Below are 26,446 nucleotides of genomic sequence, written 5' to 3' on the forward strand. Positions count from 1 at the left end.
CATCCTTTCTTGCAGCGTATCAGGTAGACAACGTTGGCCGAGTTGCAAGAGTATGTACCGTGTACCTGGTGGATGGTGTTCTCACGTGAGATGATGGCATCTGTGTCGATGATCCGGCACGTCTTGCAGAGGTTGCTGTGGCAGGGTTGTGTGGTGTCTTGGTCACTGTTCTCCTGAAGGCTGGGTAGTTTGCTGCGGACAATGGTCTGTTTGAGGTTGTGCGGTTGTTTGAAGGCAAGAAGTGGGGGTGTGGGGATGGCCTTGGCGAGATGTTCGTCTTCATCAATGACATGTTGAAGGCTCCGGAGGAGATGCCGTAGCTTCTCCGCTCCGGGGAAGTACTGGACAACGAAGGGTACTCTGTCCACTGTGTCCCGTGTTTGTCTTCTGAGGAGGTCGGTGCGGTTTTTCGCTGTGGCGCGTTGGAACTGTTGATCAATGAGTCTAGCGCCATATCCTGTTCTTATGAGGGCATCTTTCAGCGTCTGGAGGTGTCTGTTGCGATCCTCCTCATCCGAGCAGATCCTGTGTATACGGAGGGCTTGTCCGTAGGGGATGGCTTCTTTAACGTGTTTAGGGTGGAAGCTGGAGAAGTGGAGCATCGTGAGGTTATCCGTGGGCTTGCGGTACAGTGAGGTGCTGAGGTGACCGTCCTTAATGGAGATGCGCGTGTCCAAGAATGCAACCGATTCCGGAGAGTAGTCTATGGTGAGCCTGATGGTGGGATGGAACTTGTTGATGTCATCATAGAGTTGTTTCAGTGATTGTTCACCATGAGTCCAAAGGAAGAAAATGTCATCGATGTATCTAGTGTATAGCACCGGTTGAAGGTCCCGTGCGGTGAAGAAGTCTTGTTCGAACCTGTGCATGAAGATGTTGGCATATTGAGGTGCAAATTTGGTCCCCATGGCTGTTCCGTGTGTCTGGATGAAGAACTGGTTGTTGAAGGTGAAGATATTGTGGTCCAGGATGAAGCGGATGAGATGTAAAATTGCATCTGGAAACTGGCAGTTGTTGGCGCTGAGCACTGAGGCCGTTGCAGCAATGCCATCGTCATGGGGGATGCTGGTGTAGAGTGCTGAGACATCCATTGTGACGAGGAGCGCTCCTGGTTCAACTGCTCCATGTGTGCCGAGTTTCTGTAGGAAGTCCGTCGTGTCGCGACAAAAGCTGGGGGTTCTTTGTACAATGGGTTTCAGGATGCCCTCGACATAGCCGGAGAGGTTCTCGCACAGGGTCCCATTGCCCGATACGATGGGACGGCCGGGTGTGTTTGCCTTGTGTATCTTCGGGAGGCAGTAGAGATCTCCAACGCGGGGAGTACGTGGGATGAGAGCACGGAGGGTGTTCTGAAGGTCCGGATCAAAGGTCTTGATCAGAGTGTTGAGTTGACGGGTGTGTTCTTTGGTCGGATCTGCAGGTAACTGTCTGTAGTGTTCCTCGTTGTTGAGTTGTCGGTACACTTCTTTGCAGTAATCCGTTCTGTTCAGTATGACGATGGCCCCTCCTTTGTCTGCTGGTTTGATGACAATGTTGCGGTTGGTCTTGAGAGCGTGGATGGCGTTACGTTGTGCTTGGGTGATGTTCGGGGCTGTCTTGTGAGTGCGGCTGATGAATTTGGTCTTGTGAGTGCGGCTGATGAATTTGGACCCCATCAGTCTCGCAGCAGACACAGAGGAATTCATCAGGCGAATGAGGCTGAGGGAGTTCTTCCACAAACCCCAAGAGGCCAACAACGAACACAATGAGACAGCCAATGAACTGGAACAGCCGACAGAGAGATCCGCAGTGCATCCGAAGAGGAAAGAGTCGAATTGGACTCCTCCGGAAGGCCGCTGCCCTCGACTTGACATGTATGCCCAAGCCGTCAGGAGGTGCGTCAACACCAAATTCATCAGCCGCACTCACAAGACAGCCCCGAACATCACCCAAGCACAACGTAACGCCATCCACGCTCTCAAGACCAACCGCAACATTGTCATCAAACCAGCAGACAAAGGAGGGGCCATCGTCATACTGAACAGAACGGATTACTGCAAAGAAGTGTACCGACAACTCAACAACGAGGAACACTACAGACAGTTACCTGCAGATCCGACCAAAGAACACACCCGTCAACTCAACACTCTGATCAAGACCTTTGATCCGGACCTTCAGAACACCCTCCGTGCTCTCATCCCACGTACTCCCCGCGTTGGAGATCTCTACTGCCTCCCGAAGATACACAAGGCAAACACACCCGGCCGTCCCATCGTATCGGGCAATGGGACCCTGTGCGAGAACCTCTCCGGCTATGTCGAGGGCATCCTGAAACCCATTGTACAAAGAACCCCCAGCTTTTGTCGCGACACGACGGACTTCCTACAGAAACTCGGCACACATGGAGCAGTTGAACCAGGAGCGCTCCTCGTCACAATGGATGTCTCAGCACTCTACACCAGCATCCCCCATGACGATGGCATTGCTGCAACGGCCTCAGTGCTCAGCGCCAACAACTGCCAGTTTCCAGATGCAATTTTACATCTCATCCGCTTCATCCTGGACCACAATATCTTCACCTTCAACAACCAGTTCTTCATCCAGACACACGGAACAGCCATGGGGACCAAATTTGCACCTCAATATGCCAACATCTTCATGCACAGGTTCGAACAAGACTTCTTCACCGCACGGGACCTTCAACCGGTGCTATACACTAGATACATCGATGACATTTTCTTCCTTTGGACTCATGGTGAACAATCACTGAAACAACTCTATGATGACATCAACAAGTTCCATCCCACCATCAGGCTCACCATAGACTACTCTCCGGAATCGGTTGCATTCTTGGACACGCGCATCTCCATTAAGGACGGTCACCTCAGCACCTCACTGTACCGCAAGCCCACGGATAACCTCACGATGCTCCACTTCTCCAGCTTCCACCCTAAACACGTTAAAGAAGCCATCCCCTACGGACAAGCCCTCCGTATACACAGGATCTGCTCGGATGAGGAGGATCGCAACAGACACCTCCAGACGCTGAAAGATGCCCTCATAAGAACAGGATATGGCGCTAGACTCATTGATCAACAGTTCCAACGCGCCACAGCGAAAAACCGCACCGACCTCCTCAGAAGACAAACACGGGACACAGTGGACAGAGTACCCTTCGTTGTCCAGTACTTCCCCGGAGCGGAGAAGCTACGGCATCTCCTCCGGAGCCTTCAACATGTCATTGATGAAGACGAACATCTCGCCAAGGCCATCCCCACACCCCCACTTCTTGCCTTCAAACAACCGCACAACCTCAAACAGACCATTGTCCGCAGCAAACTACCCAGCCTTCAGGAGAACAGTGACCAAGACACCACACAACCCTGCCACAGCAACCTCTGCAAGACGTGCCGGATCATCGACACAGATGCCATCATCTCACGTGAGAACACCATCCACCAGGTACACGGTACATACTCTTGCAACTCGGCCAACGTTGTCTACCTGATACGCTGCAAGAAAGGATGTCCCGAGGCATGGTACATTGGGGAAACTATGCAGACGCTGCGACAACGGATGAATGAACACCGCTCGACAATCACCAGGCAAGACTGTTCTCTTCCTGTTGGGGAGCACTTCAGCGGTCACGGGCATTCGGCCTCTGATATTCGGGTAAGCGTTCTCCAAGGCGGCCTTCGCGACACACGACAGCGCAGAGTCGCGGAGCAGAAACTGATAGCCAAGTTCCGCACACACAAGGACGGCCTCAACCGGGATATTGGGTTTATGTCACACTATTTCACATAAATATTTCTGCTTTTTTCCTCCTGAGTCTTTATCATGCGATCCTAGAATCAGAATTTATGTCACACTATTTGTAACTCCCACAGTTGCGTGGACCTGCAGAGTTTCACTGGCTGTCTTGTCTGGAGACAATACACATCTTTTTAGCCTGTCTTGATGCTCTCTCCACTCCCATTGTTTTGTTTCTTAAAGACTGGATTAGTTGTAAGTATTCGCATTCCAACCATTATTCATGTAAATTGAGTCTGTGTCTTATAAGTTCTGTTTGTGAACAGAATTCCCACTCACCTGAAGAAGGGGCTCAGAGCCTCGAAAGCTTGTGTGGCTTTTGCTACCAAATAAACCTGTTGGACTTTAACCTGGTGTTGTTAAACTTCTTACTGTGTTTACCCCAGTCCAACGCCGGCATCTCCACACTGGGAGGAAGGCAGGGAGCATGCAAGAGGGAGTGAAAAGCAATGTTTAAATCATTAAAGAACTGAGGAGGCCGCAAACCTTACTCACAGAGCCTTCTTTACATCATACCCAGAAGAACAACAGTGCAGACAGAGTTCTTATTTCCCTGTTTTTCAATTCAGGCAGTGTTCTTAATTCCTCAAACACAAACAGAATCTCTTAATGGGCCACTATCAGCACCTTTCTTAGCCACGAATACCACTGAGGGGGAATAAAAACCATACTAATAATTATGGAGGAAAATAGGAGCATTTTAATAACTGTGTTCAGTGAAAGGGCTAACAGAGACAAATCACAAAAGCCGACACAATGTTTAACTGCAGGAATGCTGGGAAAGGCGTTTAAACAAGGCATTGAGAAAAGGAGTTGATTCTCCGACACAGCTGGGATGTTTGAAGATGGTTGAAAACAATATCCAATTGGTGCAATTAAAAGTCTCATGACAATTGGATATTATAATTAAACTAGTGTAAGGTGATTCCGATTCATTTTAAAAACTGTGCTAATCAACGAATGTGTGTGGATAGAGAACTCCCAGGCAACTTTTGTAAGCTGTGCCCAGTATATCTTCTAATTCTATCTTTTACTCTTGCTCTAAAGCTTCATTCTAACTGTTTTAAACTCTCTAACAATGCTCTAATTAAATCTCTTACAGATTTGGTGATTGTTAGGACCCTGGCAGACTTTTGAATGGACCTACCTTGCATTAAGTTGACCTTTTTCTACACCCCGAGCTATGTCTGTAACATTACATTCTCCACTCTCTCCTTTCCTTCTTGATGAACAGTATGTTTTGTCTGTATAGCGTGCACAAAACAATACTTTCCACTGTATACAATACATGTAACAAGAATAAATCAAATCAAACTTTTATTGGCATATGCTAATTATTTGTAATCAAATTTGAACTATAATTGCTTATGTATTTCTGAATTTTTCACTCTGAATGACTTCAATCAGAGTCCTATAGCTATAGTCTTTTAATAAATTCATCTTGAAACCAGTCCGCGACTTTGTCTCGTTACTTGACAAGATAGTCAAGTAGCGAGAATGATTGATTGGTTTTCTTGTTGCATTTAAAACTTTGTGACAGTCCTGTAACAACCACCATTTACATTCCCTTTTGTCATCTTGTCTGTCACATCTTTGTCAATTTCCCCGTCTCCACCTAACACTGGCCCTCTGTCCAGCCCCCATATGTTCCCCGACCCATTCCCCCCCTCACCCTAACAGTATAATTATCATCCTATTTTTCACTGTCTTCAGCTCTAACGAAGGGTCATCCAGACTCGAAATGTTGGCTCTTTTCTCTCTCTACAGTTGCTGTCAGACCTGCAGAGATTTTCCAACATTTTTTCTTTTTGTTTCAGGTTCCAACATCAGCAGTATTTTGCTTTTATTCGTATTTCCTCATTTTCCTTCTGGGTTAGCAGGAAGACAAGCCTTAGTCAGTGATTGGGGAAGCAGCGAGAGGGTGTGCAGTGCAGGAAGTGGGAACTACAGCTCTATGTTGTTGTCATTTACAGAGGTGGATCCCATTTCCCTGTTGCAGCCTCCCACTGGTACCGCTATTTTTTCACCTCGGTGTCTGGCATCTCGGATTTCCCTGAGTTTGTATCGGTTGGTTACCTGGATGATAAGGAGCTGAATTATTATGAGAGTGGGATGAAGGAGATGGTCCCTCGACACAGAGCGATGGAGCTGACTGCTGATGCGGAGTTTTACCAGAGGAACACACATGGCCTGCGGAGGTGGCAGCAGATTCATAAAGCCAACATGCAGGCTCTAATGGGCCGCACCAATCAGTCTGGCGGTGAGTTATCCCTCCCCCCTTCACTGTGATACTCCCTGAGGGTCAGATCTGGGAATTAGGGAAGAGGCTGACTGTGGGACTTGGTGCAGTGAGTGGATCTTGTGTTCTCGGGATTATCTACATTGAACAGCGTTCATCAGGGAGAGAAAGGGAGCTGGAAAAATTTAAATTCACCAATCGGATTACTGATTGGGATGCAGGAGGAATCTTTCAATTTACTGAAAGGGATCCGGGGCGAAACTTTAAATTCACTGATCAGTGTCTTGGGGGGATCTTTAAATTCACTGAGTCATAAAGCTTTACAGCATTGAAACAGGCCCTTTGGCCCAACTTGACAATGCCACTCTTTTTTTAAACCACTAAGCTTGCTTGTGTTTTGCCCATATCCCTCTATACCCATCTTACCCATGTAACTGTCTAAATGCTTTTTAAAAGACAAAATTGTATCCACCTTTACTACTACCTCTGGCAGCTTGTTCCAGACACTCACCACCCTCTGTGTGAAAATATGGCCCTTTTGGATCCTTTTGTATCGCTCCCCTCTCACCTCAAACCTATGCCCTCTAGTTTTAGACTCTCCTACCTTTGGGAAAAGATGTTGACTATCTAGCTGATCTATGCCCTCATTATTTTATAGGCCTCTAAGATCACCGCTCAGCCTCCTGTGCTCCAGGAAAAAAAGTCCTCCTCTATCCAGCCTCTCTTTATAACTCAATCCATCAAGTCCCGGTAGCATTGAAGTAAATCTTTTCTGCACTCTTTCTAGTTTAATAATATCCTTTCTATAATAGGGTGACCAGAACTATACACAGTATTCCAAGTGTGGCCTGACTAATGTCTTGTTCAACTTCAACAAGACGTCCCAACTCCTGTATTCAATGTTCTGACCAATGAAACCAAGCATGCCAAATGCTTTCTTCACCATTCTATCTACTTGTGACTCCACTTTCAAGGATCTATGAACCTGTACCCCTATATCTCTTTGTTCTATAGCTCTCCCTAACGCCTGAATATTAAATGAGTAAGTCCTGCCCTTGTTCGATCTACCAAAATGCATCATCTCGCATTTATCTAAATTAAACTCCATCTGCCATTCATCGGCCCACTGGCCCAATTGATTAAGGTTCTGTTGCAATCCTAGATAACATTCTTCACTGTCCACTGCCACCAATCTTACTAACCATGCCTCTTAAATTCTCAACCAAATCATTAATATAAATGACAAATAACAGTGGACCCAGCACTGATCCCTGAGGCACACCGCTGGTCACAGGCCTCCAGTTTGAAAAACATCCCTCTACAACCACCCTCTGTCTTTTGTCATCAAGCTGATTGGAATCTAGGGTGTATCTTTAAATTTACTGATCAGGGTCCAGACGGAACCTTTAAATTCACCGATCAGTATATGGGGAATGCTAATGAGCGAAATTAAGTATGGTTCTGAGGGACGGTCGAGGGTCACAGATTGTGGAGTCGATTTGAGTGGAAGTTGCAAATGCCAAAGGAAGGAAGAGAGTGGTAGGAGTGTTTTATAAGCTGCCAAAAAGTAGCCACACTGTAGGAAAAAGTTTAAAATCAAGAAATAACAGATGCATATAAATAGAGCACTGCATTAATCATGGGCGACTTTAATTTTCATATAGATTGCTCTAATCAAATTGAAATGGCAGCCAAGAGAATGAATTCGTAGAGTGCATTCAGGATTTTTTTGGAACAATATGTTATGGAGAAAATTAGGGATCAGGCTATTTTGGATCTGGTAATGAGGTAGGTTTGATAAATGATCTCAAGGTTAACGATCCCTTAGGAAATAGTGATCACAGTATGATGGAATTTAGCATTCAGCTTGAGTGTGAGAAAATTAGGACTGAAATATCAGTGTTAAACTTAAAGAAGGGAAATTATTAAGGCATTCGGATGGAATTAGCCTAAGTGGATTAGTCATATAGATTAGTGGAGAAGCCAGTAGATCAGTGGCTGACATGTAGGGAGATAATTCATCACTCCCAGCAAAAATACATTCCAATGAGGAGGAATGACTCAAAAGGGAAAAGAAAACCTATCATGGATAACCGGGGAAGTTAAGGAGGGCAGTAAGTTGAAAGTAGAAACATTTAAGCTGGAAAAGGTAGTGGTAGGCCAGAAAAGTGGGATAGATTCAGAATGTAGTAAAGATGGAGTAAAAAGAAATCAGGAGAGGAAAATAAACGAAAATGATAAAAACAGACAATGAGGTTTTTTTTACATGTATTAAAAGGAAGGCAAAACTTAAAGAAAGCATTGGCTCCTTAGAGAATGAAACTGGGTAAGTAATTATGAGAAACAAAGAAATGGCAGAGGAGTTAAATAGATATTTTGCATTGGTTTTTTGCTGTAGAGGATACTACAAGCATCCCAGAAATAGAAAAAATATTTATGGGGGGAATTAAATATAATCACCATCACCAGAGAAATAGTTTTAGGAAAACTCATGAGGGTAAATGCTGACAAGCCCCCTGTAGCTGATGGTTTGTACCCCAGGTTCTGAAAGAAGGTAGCGACAGAATTTGTTTTTTGGAGCAAGCCAGGAATGAATTTGTGTTTGCCCGGTCCATTCTGAGCATAGACTTTGTAACTTTTTAAGGATGGAGTAAAATTATTTTTTAAAAAATGATATAGCTACAGAGATCATGATGCATTGGTAGTCATTTTCCAACATTCCTTGAAATCCGGAACAGTGTGGAAGGATTGGAAAACTGCCAATTTGGTCCTCATGTTCAAAAAGGAAAGAGCCAAAATGCAGGAAACTACAGGTCAGTTAGTCTAAGTTCAGTTATTGGAAAATATTAGAATTGATTATTAAGAATAGAATATATTCACATGAGCAGTCTGGGAATGGAGGGATACAAACGAATGGTCGAGTTGGACCAATGAGCGGCACAGGCTTGGAGGGCCGAAGGGCCTGTTTCCTGTGCTGTATTGTTCTTTGTTCTTTGTAATAGCAGTGCATTTGGAATGTCACAATCTGATCAAACAGAGTTAGCATGATTTCATGAAGGGGAAATCATGCTTTACAAAATTACCAGAGTTCTTTGAGGTATATCAGCCAGAATGGATCGAGGAGAACCAGTCGATTTTGCATCTTTAAATTTTCAAAAGGCATTTGATGGGGTGCCATAAAAAAAGCTACTATACAAGATAGGAGCTCATGGTGTTGGAAATAATATTCTGGCATGTATAGCGGATTGGCTAACTAACGGGAAACAGTGAGTAGTGATAAGGGAATCTTTCAAGGTGGAGGGTGCCACAGGGATCAGTGCTCAGACTACAGTTCTTCACAATATATATTAATGATTTGGAGGACGGAACAGAGTGTACTATTGTTAAATTTACAGATGATTTCAAAGGGTGGGAGGGAAGGCAGGTTGTAAGGAAGATTTATATAGGTTACAGGACAATATTGATACGTTACAGACAGATATTGACAGGTTATTGTCGGGCAATACAGCAGGATATAGATAGGCTGGAAAATTGGGCGGAGAGGTGGCAGATGGAGTTTAATCCGGATAAATGCGAAGTGATGCATTTTGGAAGAAATAATGTAGGGAGGAGTTATACAATAAATGGCAGAGTCATCAGGAGTATAGAAACACAGAGGGTCCTCGGTATGCAAGTCCACAAATCCTTGAAGGTGGCAACACAGGTGGAGAAGGTGGTGAAGAAGGCATATGGTATGCTTGCCTTTTATAGGACGGGATATAGAGTATAAAAGCTGGAGTCTGATGATGCAGCTGTATAGAACGCTGGTTAGGCCACATTTGGAGTACTGCGTCCAGTTCTGGTCGCCGCACTACCAGAAGGACGTGGAGGCATTGGAGAGAGTGCAGAGAAGGTTTACCAGGATGTTGCCTGGTATGGAGGGTTTTAGCTATGAGGAGAGATTGGGTAGACTGGGGTTGTTCTCCTTGGAAAGACGGAGAATGAGGGGAGATCTAATAGAGGTATACAAGATTATGAAGGGTATAGATAGGGTGAACAGTGGGAAGCTTTTTCCCAGGTCGGAGGTGACGATCACGAGGGGTCACAGGCTCAAGCTGAGAGGGGCGAAGTATAACTCAGACATCAGAGGGACGTTTTTTACACAGAGGGTGGTGGGGGCCTGGAATGCGCTGCCAAGTAGGGTGGTGGAGGCAGGCACGCTGACATCGTTTAAGACTTACCTGGATAGTCACATGAGCAGCCTGGGAATGGAGGGATACAAACGATTGGTCTAGTTGGACCAAGGAGCGGCACAGGCTTGGAGGGCCGAAGGGCCTGTTTTCCTGTGCTGTACTGTTCTTTGTTAAGTGAGTGGGCACAAAATTGGCAAATGGACATCAATGTGTGAAAATGTGACTTTATTCATTTTGGAAGAAAGGATGTGAAGGAGGATTATTACTTAAATGGAGAGAAACTGCAGAAAGCTGTAGCACAAAGGGACATGGTGGCACAGTGGTTAGCACTGCTGCCTCACAGTGCTAGGAACCCGGGTTCAATTCCAGTCTCGAGTAACTGCCTGTCTAGAGTTTGCTTGTTCTCCCTGTGTCTGCGTAGCTTTCCCCTGGGTGCTCCAGTTTCCTCTCACAGGCCAAAGATGTGCGGGTTAGGTGGATTGGTCATGCTAAATTGCCCCTCAGTGTCAGGGGATACTAGGGTAGGGTAAATGCATAGGGTTATGGGAATAGAGCCTGGGTGGGATTATGGTCGATGCAGACTCGATGGGCCTCCTGCATTGTAGGATTCCATGATTCTAGGTGTTTGCTACAACTGTACAATGTACTAGTGAGACCACATTTAGAATAATGTGTACAGTTTGGTCCCCTCATTTAAAGAAGTATATATTATCAATGGAGGCAGTAGAGAGGAGGTTTGCTAGGATGCTCCTGGAGGGACTGTCCTTTGAGGAAAGGTTAAACAGGTCAGCTCTGTAATCCTTGGAGTTCAGAAGAATGAGAGGTGATGTGATTAAAACATACAAGATTCTTAGGGGGTTAGACAGGGTAAATGTTGGGAGGATGTTTCCACTCGGGGAGAGTGTAAGACCAGAGGACATAGTCACAGAATTAGGGGGTGCTGGTTTAAGATGGATTTGAAGGAGAATCGCTTCTCTCAAAAAGTGGCAAAATTTTGGAATTCTTTACCCCAGGAAGCTGTGGAGTCCTTGAACATTTTCAAGGCTGAAATTGTTAGAGTTTTAATCAAATAGGGAATTCAGGGTTCTGAAGATAAGGCAGGAAAGTGGACTTGGCGAGTGTTAGATCAGCCTTGATCTTATGGCAGAGCAGGCTCGAAGGGCTAAATGGCCTACTCCAGTTCCTATTTTTTTATTGTCTTTATTCACTGAGTTTCTCCTGTTGTCTCTCTGGCTGTGCTTGTGTGATTGACAGGGATCCACATCTATCAGCAAATGTACGGCTGTGAGAGGATGGCAGTGCTGGCCTAGCATTTATTCAGCATGGCTGGGATGGAAGCGATTTCATGAGCTTTGACAAGGAACACAAGGTGTGGGTCACCCCACTGACATGGGCAGTGATGAGCAAGCAGAAATGGGATCAGAATAAAGCCTTTAACCAGCAAGAGAAGAGTTATCTGGAGGGAACATGTATCGAGTGGCTGAAAAAGTACCTGGAGTATGGAAGGAGAGATCTACGACCTGGTGAGTAAGAGAGAGAGGGGGGGGTGGGTGGGTGGGGTGGGGCAGTGGGTGGGGGTGGGGGCGGAGAGACACGTAATAGAGGCAGGACCATTAGTGATTGAGGTGTGAGGACAGAGGCTATGGTGGAGGAGGTATTTGAGAGAGGGGGGCTGTGTGGTGTGAGTGGCTGAGAGTTGGTGAGTGACTGGGTCTCAGTCTCAACTTGAGTGGGTATTCAGTCATCTGATCTCCAATTTTATATCATTCTCTAGGGTCTTGCTTGAAGGGGTATCTATCATTCTCTGTCCCTCACTGATTGGTTCTGATTTGTTTCACTCTCTCAGTTCCTCCTCAAATGTTTCTTTCTGTGGACAAGGCGTCAGACACTGAACCAGCCCAACTCTCCTGTCTGCTCACGGGATTTTATCCTTGTGATATCGAAGTCACTCTCCTGAGAAATGGTGCAGTGATCATGGAGACACATTCCACTGGCATCCTGCCCAATCACAATGGCACCTACCAGCTCCGGAGATGGGCACAAATCAACCCTAAAGATGGAGCCACGTATTCCTGTCAGTATGAACAGAGAGAGACAGGAATGGAGACCAGGGACTGGGGTAAGACCAACAATGACTGCAGGAGGGGAATGGGGGGGTGGGGGCAGTGGTGGAGGGAATACATTGGATGTCAGTGACTGTAGGGGGCGGGGGGCACTGGATGTCAGTGACTGTGGGATGGGGACCACTTTGTTTCAATGAGATAGAAAGTTCTATTTAATCAGCTCTCATCTCTGTTTTAAATTCTAACTGCCGCATATCTGTACATTTCCCAGGATGTTTATCGTATCGAATCATAGAACCATACAGCGCAGACGAGGTGCTTTGGCCCATTCAGTCCACACCAACACATTAGAAACACCTGAACTCCCACCAAATCCCACTTGCCAGCACGTGGCCCATAGCCCTAAATGTTATGGTGTGCCAAGTGCTCATCCAGATACTTTTTAAAGGATGTGAGGCAACCTGCCTCTACCACCCTCCCAGACAGCGCATTCCAAACTGTCACCACTCTTTGGGTAAATAAGTTTTTCCCCTCACCAACGCCCCCCCCCCCCCCCCCCCCCCCACAAAAAAAACCTCCTGCCCCTCACCTTGCATCTCTGACCCTTCGAGACTGACCCTTCAACAAGGGGAATAGCTGTTCCCTATCCACCCTGTCCATGCCCCTCATAATCTCCTTTGTACTTTGATTTCTGTTCGGGCTGTTCCCCCTCCTTTTTGGGGAGCTGCCCCTTTTACTTTGTCCTGACTTAATCTGAGTTTGTTTATTTGGTTTGACCTAAAAAGAGGGCAGCATCCTGGTGAGCCTCCTCTGCACCCCCTCCAGTGCAATCACATCCTTCCTAAAATGTGGCGACCAGAACAGTACACAGTACTCCAGCTGTGGCCTCAGCAAAGTTCGATACAACTCAACATGACTTCCCTGCTTTTGTAATCTATGCCTCGATTGGTAAAGGCAAGTGTCCCATATGCCTTTTCCACCACCCTATATCCGACTGATCTCCATTTACAAATGTGTTAAACATTTGAGATCGTTCCATCTAAACCCAAGTCCAGGACACTAATATAAATCAAATGGAGATGTGTTTCAATCACTGACCTGTGGGGACACCACTCCTCTCCAATCTGAAGATCACTAGTGGCTTCAGGAAGGGAGATATGCCCCCTGACTGGATAGGGAGTTTACAGACATAGCGAGATAGCACAATTAATAGGAATATATATCTTGGGTGTTGAAACCCAGGACCACTTGCAGAGTGAGATTTAACTTGGAGATGCTAAAACAAAGAATAATTAAAGACTAAGGGTTGGACAAAGTGTCTGGAAATTAACAATGGATTTACATTAATATTAAGCGGACCGTCCCTGTACATTAATTGGCAGCTATTAACATGTACCCTCGACCTATTGAAACTGGAATTCTGCTATCTCCCAGAATTGGACACGACCTCTGGGAAGATATAGGGCGGCACGGTAGCACAGTGGTTAGCACTGCTGCTTCACAGCTCCAGGGTCCTGGGTTCGATTCCCAGCTCGGGTCACTGTCTGTGTGGAGTTTGCACATTCTCCTCGTGTCTGCGTGGGTTTCCTCCGGGTGCTCCGGTTTCCTCCCACAGTCCAAAGATGTGCGGGTTAGGTTGATTGGCCAGGTTAAAAAAAAAAATTGCCCCTTAGAGTCCTGGGATGTGTAGGTTAGAGGGATTAGCGGGTAAAATATATGGGGGTAGGGCCTGGGTGGGATTGTGGTCGGTGCAGACTCGATGGGCCGAATGACCTCCTTCTGCACTGTAGGGATTCTATGATTTCTATGTGTTTCATGATGTGGAGATGCCGGCGTTGGACTGGGGTAAACACAGTAAGAAGTTTAACAACACCAGGTTAAAGTCCAACAGGTTTATTTGGTAGCAAAAGCCACACAAGCTTTCGGAGCTCTTAGCCCCTTCTTCAGGTGAGTGGGAATTCTGTTCACAAACAGAGCTTATAAAGACACAGACTCAATTTACATGAATAATGGTTGGAATGCAAATACTTACAACTAATCAAGTCTTTAAGAGACGAAACAATGTGAGTGGAGAGAGCATCAAGACAGGCTAAAAAGATGTGTATTGTCTCCAGACAAGACAGCCAGTGAAACTCTGCAGGTCCACGCAACTGTTACAAATAGTGTGACATGAACCCAATATCCCGGTTGAGGCTGTCCTCGTGTGTGCGGAACTTGGCTATCAGTTTCTGCTCAGCGACTCTGCGCTGTCGTGTGTCGCGAAGGCCGCCTTGGAGAACGCTTACCCGAATATCAGAGGCCGAATGCCCGTGACCGCTGAAGTGCTCCCCAACAGGAAGAGAACCGTCTTGCCTGGTGATTGTCGAGCGGTGTTCATTCATCCGTTGTCGCAGCGTCTGCATAGTTTCCCCAATGTACCATGCCTCGGGACATCCTTTCTTGCAGCGTATCAGGTAGACAACGTTGGCCGAATTGCAAGAGTATGTACCGTGTACCTGGTGGATGGTGTTCTCACATGAGATGATGGCATCTGTGTCGATGATCCGGCACGTCTTGCAGAGGTTGCTGTGGCAGGGTTGTGTGGTGTCATGGTCACTGTTCTCCTGAAGGCTGGGTAGTTTGCTGCGGACAATGGTCTGTTTGAGGTTGTGCGGTTGTTTGAAGGCAAGAAGTGGGGGTGTGGGGATGGCCTTGGCGAGATGTTCGTCTTCATTAATGACATGTTGAATGCCCCGGAGGAGATGCCGTAGCTTCCCCGCTCCGGGGAAGTACTGGACAACGAAGGGTACTCTGTCCACTGTGTCCCGTGTTTGTCTTCTGAGGAGGTCGGTGCGGTTTTTCGCTGTGGCGCGTTGGAACTGTTGATCAATGAGTCGAGCGCCATATCCTGTTCTTATGAGGGCATCTTTCAGCGTCTGGAGGTGTCTGTTGCGATCCTCCTCATCCGAGCAGATCCTGTGTATACGGAGGGCTTGTCCGTAGGGGATGGCTTCTTTAACGTGTTTAGGGTGGAAGCTGGAGAAGTGGAGCATCGTGAGGTTATCCGTGGGCTTGCGGTACAGTGAGGTGCTGAGGTGACCGTCCTTAATGGAGATGCGTGTGTCCAAGAATGCAACCGATTCCGGAGAGTAGTCCATGGTGAGCCTGATGGTGGGATGGAACTTGTTGATGTCATCATAGTTGTTTCAGTGATTGTTCACCATGAGTCCAAAGGAAGAAAATGTCATCGATGTATCTAGTGTATAGCATCGGTTGAAGGTCCCGTGCGGTGAAGAAGTCTTGTTCAAACCTGTGCATGAAGATGTTGGCATATTGAGGTGCGAATGGCTGTTCCGTGTGTCTGGATGAAGAACTGTTTGTTGAAGGTGAAGATATTGTGGTCCAGGATGAAGCGGATGAGATGTAAAATTGCATCTGGAAACTGGCAGTTGTTGGCGCTGAGCACTGAGGCCGTTGCAGCAATGCCATCGTCATGGGGGATGCTGGTGTAGAGTGCCAAGACATCCATTGTGACGAGGAGCGCTCCTGGTTCAACTGCTCCATGTGTGCCTCGACCGGGATATTGGGTTCATGTCACACTATTTGTAACTCCCACAGTTGCGTGGACCTGCAGAGTTTCACTGGCTGTCTTGTCTGGAGACAATACACATCTTTTTAGCCTGTCTTGATGCTCTCTCCACTCACATTGTTTTGTCTCTTAAAGACTTGATTAGTTGTAAGTATTTGCATTCCAACCATTATTCATGTAAATTGAGTCTGTGTCTTTATAAGCTCTGTTTGTGAACAGAATTCCCACTCACCTGAAGAAGGGGCTAAGAGCTCCGAAAGCTTGTGTGGCTTTTGCTACCAAATAAACCTGTTGGACTTTAACCTGGTGTTGTTAAACTTCTTAAGATGTGTTTCAACAGGGTAGGGTATAAAAGTCACACGATAAGAACTCTTTCTCCGCAGAGATAGCTCTTTCTGGGAGTTCATGTCTCTCATTCCAACTATATTAAAATCTGCTGTACAGAGGAATTAGGAGCGAGAGTCGGCAATTCAGCCCTTTGAGCCCGCTCTGCAAATCAATATGATCATGGCTGATCTCCATTCCATTCCAACTCCCCTTCCCTGCCTTTTCCCCATAGTCCTTTATCCCACTTTTGATCAAATATTTACCTATCTCTTTCTTGAATCCATTGATTCTGTATCCACTGCACTCTGGAGCAGTGAGTTCCATAGATTCACAATCCTCTGTGAGAAGTAGCTGTTCCTTATCTCTGTCTTGAACCTGCTCCCCCCCCCCCCTTACTCTACAACTATGACCTCTTGTCCTAGACTGTTCTAGAAGAGGGAACATTTGGTTAACATTTATTTTATCAATCTCATTGAGTATTTTATAAACACCAATCAAATCCTCTCTTCTTCTGTACTCAAGCGAGTACAAGCCCAAGCTATTCATAGAAACATAGAAAAACTACAGCACAAAACAGGCCCTTCGGCCCCACAAGTTGTGCCGAACATATCCCTACCTTTTTAGGCCTACCTGTAACCCTCCATCCTATTAAGTCCCATATACTCATCCAGGAGTCTCTTAAAAGACCCTATTGAGTTTGTCTCCACCACCACTGACGGCAGTCGATTCCACTCGCCCACCACCCTCTGTGAAAAACTTACCCCTAACATCTCCCCTGTACCTACCCCCCAGCACCTTAAACCTGTGTCCTCTCGTAGCAGCCATTTCCACCCTGGGAAAAAGCCTCTGAGAGTCCACCCGATCTATGCCTCTCAACATCTTGTATACCTCTATTAGGTCTCCTCTCATCCTACGTCTCTCCAAGGAGAAAAGACCGAGCTCCCTCAGCCTATCCTCATAAGGCATGCCACTCAATCCAGGCAACATCCTTGTAAATCTCCTCTGCACTTTTTCAATCTTTTCCACATCCTTCCTGTAATGAGGCGACCAGAACTGAGCACAGTACTCCAAGTGGGGTCTGACGAGGGTCTTATATAGCTGCATCATTATCCCCGGACTCCTAAACTCAATCCCTCGATTGATAAAGGCCAGCATGCCATACGCTGCCTTAACCACCTCCTCCACCTGCGGGGCCGATTTCAGAATCCTATGGACCCGGACCCCAAGGTCCTTCTGATCCTCTACAGTACAGTCTTTCCCTTTATATTGTACTCCTTCATCCCATTTGACCTACCAAAATGGACCACTATGCATTTCATAGAATTCATAGAAACCCGACAGTGCAGAAGGAGGCCATTCGGCCCATCGAGTCTGCACCGACCACAATCCCACCCAGGCCCTACCCCCACATATTTACCCGCTAATCTACGCATCTCAGGACTCTAAGGGGCAATTTTTAACCTGGCCAATCAACCTAACCCGCACATCTTTGGACTGTGGGAGGAAACCGGAGCACCCGGGGGAAACCCACGCAGACACGAGGAGAATGTGCAAACTCCACACAGACAGTGACCCGAGCCGGGAATCGAACCCGGGATCCTGGAGCTATGAAGCAGCAGTGCTAACCACTGTGCTACCGTGCCGCCCCTGCATTTATCTGGGTTGAAGTCCATCTGCCACTTCTCCGCCCAGTCTTGCATCCTATCTATGTCCCTCTGTAACTTCTGACATCCCTCCGGACTATCCACAACCCCACCAACCTTTATGTTGTCGGCAAACTTACCAACCCATCCCTCCACTTCCTCATCCAGGTCATTTATGAAAATGACAAACAGCAAGGGTCCCAGAACAGATCCCTGGGGCACTCCACTGGTGACTGACCTCCATTTAGAAAAAGACCCATCTATACCCACTCTCTGCCTTCTGCAGGCAAGCCAGTTCTGGATCCACAGGGCAGCAGCCCCTTGGATCCCATGCCCTCACTTTTTCTAGAAGCCTTGCATGGGGGACCTTATTGAACGCCTTGCTAAAATCCATATAAACCACATCTATCGCTTTCCCTTAGTCAATGTGTTTAGTCACATTTTCGAAGAACTCCACAGGCTCGTAAGGCACGATCTGCCTTTGACAAAGCCATGCTGAGTATTCTTGAGCATACTAAACCTCTCTAAATGCTCATAAATCTTGCCCCTCAGGATCTTCTCCATCAGCTTACCAACCACTGAGGTTAGACTCACCGGTCAGTAATTTCCTGGGCTATCCCTGTTCCCCTTCTTGAAAATAGGAACCACATCTGCAATCCTCCAGCACCTCTCCCGTCTCCATCGATGACGCAAAGATCATCACCGGAGGCTCATCAATCTCTTCCCTCGCCTCCCACAGTAACCTGGGGTACATCCCATCCGGACCCGGCGACTTATCTATCTTGATGCCATTCAAAGATTCCAGCACAACCTCTTTGTTAAATTCCACATACTCAATCTTTTCAGTCCACCGCAGGCCCACAGTACATCCACCCACGTCCTCTGTGAAAACCGAGGCAAAATACTCATTAAGCACCTCTGCCATTTCTACTGGTTCCGTACAGATTTTCCTGCCTTCACCTTTTATAGGCCCTATTCCTTCACGTCTCATCCTTTTACTCTTCACATATTTATAGAACGCCTTAGGGTTTTCCTCAATCGTTCCTGCCAAGGCCTTCTCGTGACCCCTTCTGGCTCTCCTAATTTTCTTCTTTAGTCCCTTCCTACAAGCCGTATACTCTTCTAAATCCCTATCTTCGCCAAGCTCTCTGAACCTTTTGTACACTTTCCTTTTCTTCTCAACTAGGTCGCGCACAGCTTTCGTGCACCACAGTTCCTTTAACCGACCAACTCCTCCCTGTCTGCTCGGAACGTTGTCCTGTAGAACCCTAGACAGACATTCCTTGAAAAACTGCCACCTCTCTTCAGTACGTTTCCCTGAAAATACCTTCTTCCAGTTCACTCCTCTAATTTGCTGCCTTATTTTCCCCTTACTCCATATAAACGCTTTCCTAGCTTGCCTGATCCCCTCTTTTTCCAATGCAAGCGTAAAGGAGATAGAGTTATGATCGCTATCCCCAAGATGCTCTCCCACTGAGATCTGACATCTGTCCAGGTCCATTGGTCAGTATCAGATCAAGTACAGCCTCTCCTCTTGTCGGCTTGTCCTGTGTCAGGAAACCCTCCTGAACACACCTAACAAACTCCTCCCCATCCAATCCCCTTACCCTCGGGATATTCCAATCTATGTTTGGGAAATTAAAGTCTCCCATCACAACAACTCTGCTATTACTGCATCTCTCCAGGATCTGTTTCCCTATCCGCTCCTCCACCTCCCTGTTACTATTGGGCGGCCTATAGAAAACTCCCAGCAAAGTGATCGACCCCTTCCCACTCCGAACTTCCACCCACAGAGACTCTGTCGACAATCCCTCCACAGCTTACACCTTCTCTACAGCTGTGACACTATCCCTGATCAGCAGTGCCACTCCACCCCCTCTCTTGCCTCCCTCCCTGTCCTTCCTGAAACATCTGAATCCCGGCACCTGGAGTATCCAGTCCTGTCCCTGAGACATCCAAGTCTCCGTAATGGCCACCACATCACACTTCCAGGCATCGATCCACGCTCTGAGCTCATCCCCTTTATTCACTATACTCCTGGCATTAAAGTAAACACATCTCAATCCTTTGGTCTGAGCTCTCCCCTTCTCTATCCCCCGTCTATCCTCCCTCTTGCACTGTCTATAACCCTTCTCTGTTTGCAAGCTAACTTCCTTGCTCCCAGTCACCTCGTCTCGATCCCCTCCCCCCAACCACTGCTCCTCAAATGATAGTCCCTTCAAACCTGGGATCAATCTGGTGAACTTCTTCTGAACTGCCTCCAGTGCCATCACATTCCTCCTCAAAGAAGGTGACTAAAACTGAACGTAATACTCCCAAGTGTGGTCTCACAATCTCTTTATACAATTATAACAACACTTCTCTACTTTTATATCTAGACCCTTTGCAATAAATGCTAAGATTCCATTTGCCTTCCTTATAATATTCTGCACCTGCATACCTGCCTTCTGAGACTCATGCACAAGGGCACCCAGATCCCTCTGCATAGACACCTTTTGAATCTGTTTCCCATTTAAATAGTAATTTGCTCTTTTATTTTTCTGGCCAAAATGGATAACCTTGCATTTATCCACGTTAAACTCCACCTGCCAGATTGTGGCCCATTCCCCCAGCCTTTCAATATCCATTTGTACGTTTTTCATCTCCTAATCACAGCCTGCTTTCCCACCTATTTTCGCATCCTCAGCAAATTTTGCTATGCCCCTGCTTGTAGATCATTGATATAGATGGCAAATAGTTGTGGTCTGAGAACAGAACCTTGCGGGACCCCACTAGTTACACATCGCCAACTGGAGAAGGACCCATTTATCCCAGCCCTCTGCTTTCTATCAGTCAGCCAATCCTCAATCCAAGCCACTACTCTACCCCCAACCCCCTGGGATCTAACCTTCTGGATCAGTCTCTTGTGTGGTACCTTATCAAATGCCTTCTTGAAGTCCATATAGATCACATCCACAGGATCCCCGATATCTATCTTGCTGGTTACATCCTCAAAAAATTCTAGCAGGTTTGTCAAACAAGACTTGCCCTTCAGAAAACCGTGCTTACACTGGTGAATTGAGCTCTGCTTTTCCAGATGGTCAGTCACCTCTTCCTTAATGGTTGACTCCAGCAACTTTTCCATCACAGAAGTCAAGCTGATTGGTCTATAGTTTCCCACTTTCAGCCCCTCTCCTTTCTTGATTAAGGTCATCACATTAGTATGTTTCCAGTCTACCGGTACCTTTCCAATCCAGGGAATTTTGGAATATCATAACTATTCAATCCACTATCTCTGCTGTCAACCCTTTAACACTCTGAGGTGTAGGCCATCAGGTCCTAGGGACCTATCTACTTTTAAACCCTCAGTTTATTGAGTATCTTCTCCCTGATAGTAATTTCACCGAGGTATTTCACTGTATTAACTGCAGTTTTTCAGACAGAATTACTATCTTTTCTGCATCCAGCCGAGGTCTCATTGTGCTTTCTTTGTTTCTCGGTCACCCTCAATTCAGCAATCGCCCTCTCTAAAGTATAGACCCCAATAGATTTTCTCCACAACCACCACTATTTATTCAACCATGTTTTTCCAAGTATCAGTTCATTGTGTCCTGATTATTACAACTTTAACAGGAGAAATTCGAGATTGGACAAGTAACATTGGAGATCATTGGTAGAATTGAACAATAAGAGAGGACATTAAACTCTGATGGGAGTTGTCGCCTAGTCCTGATAAGCACAATGAGGTGACGTGTATGTTACAGGAATTCCTCCCTCTTTCCTCACACTGTTACTATCCCAGTCTATATTAGACACATAGAAAAATAGAAGATCGGAGCAGGAGGAGGCCATTTGGCCCTTTGAGCCTGCTCCGCCATTCATTACGATCATGGCTGATCATCCAACTCAATAGCCTAATCCTGCTTTTGCCCCATAACCTTTGATCTCATTCGCCCCAAGTGCCTCTTGAATACATTCAATGTTTTGGCATCAACTACTTCATGTTGTAATGAATTCCACAGGCTCACCACTCTTTGGGTGAAGAAATGTCTCCTCACCTCCGTTCTAAATGGTCTACCCTGAATCCTCAGACTGTGACCCCTGGTTCTGGACTCCCTCACCATTAGGAATATCCTCTCTGCAGCTACCCTGTCTAGTCCTGTTAGAATTCTATAAGTCTCTATGTGATCCCGCCCCCCCTCATTCATCTCAACTCCAGCAAAAACAATCCTAACCTAGTCAATCTGTCCTCACACATCAGTCCTGCCATCCCCAGAATCAGCCTGGTAAACCTTCGCTGCACACTCTCGAGAGCAAGAACACCCTTCCTCAGAAAAGGAGACCGAAACTGCACACAATACTCTAGGTGTTGCCTCACCAAAGTCCTGAACAGTTGGAACAACACATCCCTGCTCCTGTACTCGAAACCTCTCGCAATGAAGGCCAACATACCATTTGCCTTCTTTACCGCCTGCTGCACCTGCATGCTTACCTTCAGTGACTGGTGCACAAGGACACCCAGGTCTCGCTGCACACCCCTCTCCCAATTTACAGCCATTCAGGTAGTAATCTGCCACCTTGTTTTTGCTTCCAAAGTGAATAACTTCACATTTATCCAAATTATACTGCATCTGCCATTGATTAGCCCACTCACCCAACCTGTCCAGATCATTCTGAACGATGTCTCACCCACCTTGGTATCATCTGCAAACTTTGAGATGTTACATTTTGTTCCCTCATCCAAATCATGAATATATATTGTGAATAGCTGGGGTCCCAGCACCGATCCCTGTGGCACCCCACTAGTGACTGCCTGCCAATTTGAAAAGCATTCTTAACTCCTCCTCTTTGTTTCCTCTCTGCCAACCAGTTTTCTACCCGTCTCAATACTTTTCCCCAATCCCATGTGCTTTAATCTTGCATGATAATCTCTTGTGCGGGACTTTGTCAAACACTTTCTGAAAGTCCAAATATACCACATCCACTGGCTCCCCTTTGTCAACTCGACTAGTTACATCTTCAAAGAATTCCAACAGATTTGTCAAGCATGATTTTCCCTTCATAAATCCATGATGACTCTGTCTAATCCTGCCACTGCTTTCTAAATGCTCTGCTATAAAGTCCTTGATAATGGATTTGAGGATTTCCCCCACGACCAATGTTAAGCTTACTGGCCTATTATTTCCTCGTTTTCTCTCTACCTCCCTTTTTTGAATATTGGAGTGACATTAGCTACCCTCCTTTCTGCAGGGACTGTTCCAGAGTCTATAGGATCCTGGAAAATGACCACCAATGCATCCACTATTTCTGGAGCCGCTTCCTTAAGTACTCTGGGATGTAGACTATCAGGCCTTGGGGATTTAACCGTCTTTAACGCCATCAATTTTCCCAGCACCATTTCTCTACTAATATTGATCTCCCTCAGTTCTTCCCTCTCTCTAAATTTTGCATTCTCCAACATTTCTGGCATCTGATTTGTGTCGTCTTTTGTGAAGACAGAACCAAAGTATGTATTCAGTTGCTCGGCCATTTCTTTGTCTTCTATTATATATTCCCCTGTTTCTGTCTGTAGGGGACCTACATTTATCAACCTCTTTCTCTTTACATATCTATATAAACTCTTCGTCTCTGTCTTTATGTTCTCTGCAAGCTACTTGCGTACTGTATATTCCCCTTCTTAATCAATCCCTTGGTCCTTCTTTGCTGAATTCTAAACTGCTCCCAATCCTCAGACCTATTATTTTCCCTGGCTCAATCTGTATGCTTCTTCCTTGGATCGGATACTTTCTCTAATTTCCTTTGTAAGCCATGGATTGGCCCTCTTACCCATTTTGCTTTTGTCCAGACGGGAATAAACGGTTGCTGCAGTTCCCCATGCGTTCCTTGAATGTTTGCCATTGCCTTTCCACTGTCATTCCTTTAAGTAACTCTCCCCAATGTATCTTAGGATAATTAAAGTCTCTCATTCTCTGATGTGTGTGTGTAAATTCTCGCTCTCTCCTTCCCACTATTTGGTGATCTATAGTTTACACCCAGTAGTGTAATCACTCCTCTATTCTTCCCATCACTCTCTCCAGTTTGATTGTAATTTTCCACCCTCCAGTACATTACCTTTTTCCAGTACTGGGAGTTTCTGTAATCAGTCCTCCCACCCATGTTTGCCTCTTGAGAAACCTCCTGCCTCCCATCACTACTGCCACAAGTCTATTCTGAGATATTGTGAGGATTAATCTCTTCTGTAGGTGACGAGAAAGGACTTTGGAATGATGAGTAATTCCAATATCTGCAGCAAGTTACAAGCTGCATTGATTTAATCCAGATAAACATCCCAAAGTGTTTCACAGGAATGTAATCCCCGTCATACTGAATATTTCTAACCTACATCATGCTCTGCTCAGACTCTCCCTCATCACACACTGGAATTCAGTCTGGGACAGGGTTTGATACAATGGTTTCTGACTGAGCAGACACTGTGGTTACTCATTGATCTCCTCATTCCCTCCACAGATGGAACATTCCGATTGACTGCAGGATCTCCAGAGGGAATCAAGCTCGGTTTGATTGGTGGAATTATTTTTGTTCCCATCGTTCTGATTGCTGCATTTATTGGTGTGGTTGTGAGGAAGAGGAGAGGTAGGAAATGAGGACAGGGCACTCACTCACTCACTCACTCACTCACTCACTCACTCGGGCTGTGAGGAACGGGGCCAGTAGGAAATGAGGAAAGTGTCACTCGCTCACTATCGAGTTGAGGAAGGAGTGAAGTAGGAAATGAGAGCAGGGAGGGGGGAGGCCATTACAGGGACTATGGTTAGTAGAGAAGGGGTGCTGTTGTCTGTACTGGGTTTGAGGGCTGAAAGTGAGAGGGGTGTGAAGGAAGAGATGTGACTGAGGGGAGGGGAGTATGGTGTTTGTAGCTGAAGGTGCCGTTGGGTGTATACGGTAATTTTGTGTGGGCGAGGTGAGGCTATCAGGTTTTTAGTTTATAATTGAGATTCCCTTTTCCTGTCTATTATAGGAGGACAGAAGAATTCTGCTTACAGTCCAGCAAATCGTAAGTGTACAAATGGCCCAATTGTGAGCCTGTGCATGTGTATGTCCCTGCCTGGAGAGAAGAGGGTTACTCTGCCTCTCAGATTCTCCGCACGCCCACTCTCCCCCCCCCCCCCCCCGTCTCTGTCACTCTTTATCTCTCACTGCCCTGTATTTTGTGTTTCTCTCACCTTGTCTCTATCTTTCTCCCGTCAGTCTATGTGCTGTTCTCTTGTCTGCTTCTTTCACTCACTGTCGTTCTGCCTCTTACACACTCACTCGATCCCTCTGTGTTCTCTAGACAGAACATTCACCACATTGTGAAATGTTTGACAGAATTTCTTCTTTTCACAGCTGCTGAGAAAGGAGATTCATTGTCAGACTCATCAGTCTCTGCCTGCAATGGCGAGTCGCTCACTGCAGATTGACACCAGCTGCAACTCCACCAAACTAGGTTATCAACAGCAGGAACGGTGAGCCTGGGATATTGGAAGATACCAGACTGAATTTCATTACAGTCTTGTTCTTCTGGCAGTAAAGATATTTCAATAAAGCAATAAAATAACTCGCTTCACAAAGTAAATCAAAGAAATAGGTTTAATAAAGAAACTTCATTACACCAACTCTTGGGCTACACCCTGGGTCACACAAGCCCCATCTGCTTTCCTTTTATACTGGATCAGCTGACCACTACATCATTTTACCATTGGTTACATTGTCTGCTAGGTCAGCTGACCCTCAGCATGTTACCATTGGTTATGTTATAACAGATTCCAATGTTATCGTTGGTTACATTAGAACAAGTCTCGCTGCTTTTTCACTTGATGCTTCTATAGATTTCCAACTCAGTGAAAGCTGAGATCCACCAGCCAGTGTGTAAGACACAAGCTCCAGTGATGGAGGGAATAACTTTGACAGATGATGATATTACAGAGATAGGAATAGATTGTAGAGAATGACTGATGGAAAATGGTGAATGACAGTTATGATGCATGTTGAGATATGTGACCAGGCTGAACGAGAGAATCTGTGGAAATTCACCTTGCCTCCCTGCGATCCTGTGGAAATGTGGTGATTCAGAAAAGCTAAGGATGAAAGGACACTAAGTGTGACATAGGTGTGAGATTGAAGAGCAGGCTGAATTAAAACCACTTCAAACACACAATTCGCTGCGTTGTTTTGTAAAAATGAGTTGACTGAAGAAACACGTGATGTTCAGTGTAGAAACAGAAGATTGAGACAATCAGATCCCCCTCTGAAACTACCACTGAGTGAGGATGTATTAGCAATAACAAGAGCAAAAAGATCCAGAGACACGATTGAGATTGTATTTGCCGGCTGAATTTTAAATTTTTCACTCCCAAGTTGTGTTAATTTCTGTAACATAATGAATATTCAACACTGTTTTAATAAAACATGGAACTATTGTTTGTGTCTGTTTCTCATTCCACTCAGAAAGTTGTTTAAACCCAGCCTCACAGGATTAATGAGAAAAGCCAAAACCATAAGCCGTACCATAGAATCCCTACAGAGACCGTTTGGCCCATCAAGTCTGCACTGACTCTCCAAAAGAGCATCTTACCAGGCTGCCCCACTGCAATAGCCGTAACCCTGTGCATTTACCATGGCCA

General features: G+C 46.0%; 1 pseudogene across 1 annotated transcript in view; it reads left to right on the plus strand.

The window, feature by feature from the left end:
• The window catches only part of LOC144497119 (major histocompatibility complex class I-related protein 1-like), a 98,133-nt pseudogene extending 71,891 nt beyond the window's left edge, over positions 1-26,242 (plus strand). Inside the window, exons 2-7 of the transcript XR_013498511.1 lie at positions 5,792-6,052; positions 11,458-11,726; positions 12,050-12,322; positions 24,291-24,416; positions 24,802-24,837; positions 25,170-26,242. The product of XR_013498511.1 is annotated as a major histocompatibility complex class I-related protein 1-like (transcript). The remainder of the gene's footprint in view (positions 1-5,791; positions 6,053-11,457; positions 11,727-12,049; positions 12,323-24,290; positions 24,417-24,801; positions 24,838-25,169) is intronic.
• The last annotated feature ends 204 nt before the right edge of the window (positions 26,243-26,446 follow it).

The sequence above is a fragment of the Mustelus asterias genome, chromosome 8 (assembly GCF_964213995.1).
Source record: "Mustelus asterias chromosome 8, sMusAst1.hap1.1, whole genome shotgun sequence".
Lineage (NCBI taxonomy): Eukaryota > Metazoa > Chordata > Chondrichthyes > Carcharhiniformes > Triakidae > Mustelus > Mustelus asterias.